We start from the raw sequence: 3,418 nt of genomic DNA, 5'->3' as shown, positions 1-3,418 counted from the left end.
GGCTGCGGGCGTGGGGCGTGGCTGGAGGACGCGGCGGTGACTTGCTGGGGCGTGGCGGGGCGTGGTAAGGTGGGGTGGGCGGGGCTGTGGGTGTGGGACAGGGGCGTGGCGGACGTGGCGGGGCGTGACGTCGGTAGGGACTTGTAGGGAGGGCGTGGGTGTAGGGGAGAAGCTGGGCAGGGCCGGGCGGGGCCGGAGCTGGGCCGGGCGAGGGGGGGCGGGGCCGGAGCTAGGCGGGGCTGGAAGGGGCGGGGCCCAGCGGCCTTTGGCTGGATCTCACCCGGCGGTTGGCGCCGTTAGTCTCGCGGAGTCGAGGCTGTCGGTGTTCCTTGTTCTGAACGCCCGCCCTATCGCCATACAGTGGATAAACCGCTCTCTGGTTAGGGTGGGACAGACTGCAAGGAGGCCCCGCCTGGCCCGGCCTCCGGGTAGAGGGCACTGCTCAGGGCGCAGAAACCTGTTGAAGCCACGGCAGCAAGCCTGTGAGGAAACTGCTAGGACCCCCAGGCGAGGATGTAGGCAGGTGGAGAACGAGCCGGTTCATCCATGAAACTGTCCCAAGGGCTTACCGAGTGAGTTTCTTCTGGTGAACGTTTTCACCGCTGAAGGCAGAAGAGGTTTGCCCTAGAAGACACCCCTCTTGGTTTGGGCCCACGTTTTTTGGGGGAGGGGAGCATGCATCTATCTCCCCACCTGGGGCCCCACAGCCCTCCCTCAGTGAAAGAAAGCAGGCAGCTCGAGAGGGTGGCAGTGTGCAGGGGTTGGCGAGGCTTGGAGGCCCCGACCCCGGGCCCTGGGCAGCCTGCACACCGCCCGCCGTCCCGGCCCGCGCCCCGGCCCACCGGGCCGGGTGGGACGCGCGGAACCCCTTCCAGGCACCCTTCTTTTCCTCGTCTGGGCCCTCCCAGGACGCTTTGTTTTCCTAACGAGCATTCTGCAGCCTCTACACTCCTTATTTGGCCTCTGAAGTCTCTGGAAGCCACCCTCATTATTGATCTGTCGTTTCTCCTGACAGGCCTGTGCACTTCTAAATTGCACAGCGAACCCGAGGTGGAGACTTGGGGAGAGTACCATACAAGCTGCCAGGAGGCTGGGACCTGGCGCCTGCTCTGGAGTCTAGCTTCCTTCTGAAATACCCAGGAAGGTCATAAGGGGATCCCGTGCCCATCCGCGGCTCCTCCTTCAGCTCACACTCAGAGGTGGACTTTGAACCCCATTCCCCAGGCGTGGATGTCCCCCTCCTCTTCTCCCTGACCCTTCCCTTGGTGCCCATTTGCCCAATCTTGCCAGCCCCCCCCCCCCATTTCTCTGGTGCGGTTCTCCGTGCCTCCCCAGATCCCTTCCTTTGGCTGAGGGAGACTTCCAAGGGCAGGGGGTTCCCAGTCGGGATGGACTTGTTCTCCCCTCTTCTCTGTCTCCTACAGTTCTATTTACAGCTTTTTCCCCAGATGTCCTTGGCTCTTCTCTCTCCCTAAGATGATCCTGCTTTCACCATCTCTTGGTTCACCTCCTCGTGTTCCCTGTACCTTCCGTCTTTCCCTCAACCTTCCGGCTCCTCCTAGCCGTGAACGAGCGGGTTTTGTGTGCCGGCCATTGGGCACAGCTTGTTGTCATCCTTGATGTGTTTAAAACTCACTCTGCAGGTCTGCGAGGGATAAATAGTTCTCCGCTTTTGTCTGAATTGTTCAAGGCCACGGAGCAACTCGTTAGAATCGGAGCCACAGTCAGGAGATCCAGCTAAACCTCGGCTGCTGTACGGGTGAAACCTCTTTTCTTTTCTTTTTTTTTTTTTTTAATTTTTTTTTCAACGTTTATTTATTTTTGGGACAGAGAGAGACAGAGCATGAACGGGGGAGGGGCAGAGAGAGAGGGAGACACAGAATCGGAAACGGGCTCCAGGCTCTGAGCTATCAGCCCAGAGCCTGACACGGGGCTCGAACTCACAGACCGCGAGATCGTGACCTGGCTGAAGTCAGAGGCTTAACCGACTGCGCCACCCAGGTGCCCCTGAAACCTCTTTTCTTGTTGTCGTCTTGCCTACAGTTCTTTTTCTCTCCTAGGATGGTTGTGGCACCTTGGAGACAGACCCAGGAGCCAAAGTCATAGAACAGGCCAGGGTCTGGCCACCTGTGGACCTCCTGTCCATGCCCATAACCAAAGACCACCAGGAACAAAGTTGGATTTACTGATTTGTTGCCGACGACGTACGGGTATAGCCGAGGAGTCCTGGGGCGTCTCAGTACGAAGGTGTCACAAGGGACTTATAACAGAACTTGTGTTAAAAACCGTAGGGGGGGGGTGGAGTTTCGAGGAAGCGGGGGTTCATTCTGGACTGCATGCTTTCAGGAAGCAAGATCCATTCTGTGATTGAGCATCTCAATTTTCATAGAGAAGCTGAGACAAAGGCAGAGCTAAAACTGCGGTTGGTAACCAGACAGCCATCGCTGGGGGGCGGGGAATGTTGGGTGGTTTTTGTGGTTCGCACAGTGGCCTTCATTTTGTCTGTGCTTGGACACAAGCGTGGAATAGTCCTGTTTGGTCAGGCCTTGTCTGATGGTGGCTATCCAAGAGACTGGTTCTGTTCAGGCCTAGCTGTGAGCACCTGGCTGATCAGAGCTAGCTGCCAGGGACTACTTTTCTCTTTCTCACCTCAAAGGCAAAGCCTTGACCTTCAAGGGCCAGCTGCCTGTCCATCCTAGTCTCATATCTTCATGTTGGGATAAGGATCATCACACTGGAAAAGGAAGAGGGATGGACAAGAACAGGGAGGGGAGTTTCCTGGGGGTGGGGGTGAAATAGCAGCCTAGCTTAGGGTGTTCATGGCTCTGTGACTTGAACGGATCCAGGGTTCCCTTCCTCTATTGGAGGAAGCTCTGATAAAGAGGTGGGGGGAGGGCAGTAAATGGCCATTCTTAGTACAGATAATTCTCACTTAGAAACACGATCCGTTCTCTTAGGAAACCTAGGTGGAGTGATCATACGTCCCAATTTTCTGGTACACTCCTGCTCTCAAGTGTTACAACTACTCGATTACTGTGGATATAGTTTTGCTACATATTTTATAGAATTCAGACTTTTTAGTGAAGGGAATCCATTACTTGTCTGACCCTATGAGGAGCAGACAGCAAAATGGAATTCGAAGTGCAAGAGATTTATTAGGGGGAACACCTGTGAGGGATCAAGGGTTTGAGGGAGCAGGAGCCGGCAGGGGGAGCCCTCTGCAGTTCGGCGCGGGGTGGGGGGGTGGGGGGGGAGGGGACGCTTGTGCGGGCTGACCCGGGAGAGAGGGACTGGGTAGGGAGAACCACGGGCCGCAGTGCACTTCTGAGAAAATCTTGGCCAAGCCGCTGGGGACTCCCTATGTTTACCTGCCTCATCAGAGGAGTCCCCTTATTTAGCGGGACAGTGTGGCCTCGAT

General features: G+C 56.7%; 1 long non-coding RNA gene across 3 annotated transcripts; it reads left to right on the top strand.

Moving 5' to 3' along the window:
* Nucleotides 1-310: 310 nt before the first annotated feature.
* Nucleotides 311-3,207, top strand: LOC125160299 (uncharacterized). Of its 3 annotated transcripts, XR_007150201.1 has the most exons (4): nt 311-572; nt 1,016-1,199; nt 1,644-1,753; nt 2,061-3,207. It is a non-coding gene; the product is annotated as an uncharacterized LOC125160299 (long non-coding RNA). The 3 variants fall into 3 exon arrangements; XR_007150199.1 differs by having other exon boundaries at nt 1,016-1,753; XR_007150200.1 differs by having other exon boundaries at nt 1,016-1,759.
* Nucleotides 3,208-3,418: the final 211 nt, after the last annotated feature.

Source organism: Prionailurus viverrinus, chromosome A2 (assembly GCF_022837055.1).
Source record: "Prionailurus viverrinus isolate Anna chromosome A2, UM_Priviv_1.0, whole genome shotgun sequence".
Taxonomy (NCBI): Eukaryota; Metazoa; Chordata; class Mammalia; order Carnivora; family Felidae; genus Prionailurus; species Prionailurus viverrinus.
Note: the sequence above shows the minus strand (reverse complement) of the source record. Positions and strands in the feature narration are given on the sequence as shown.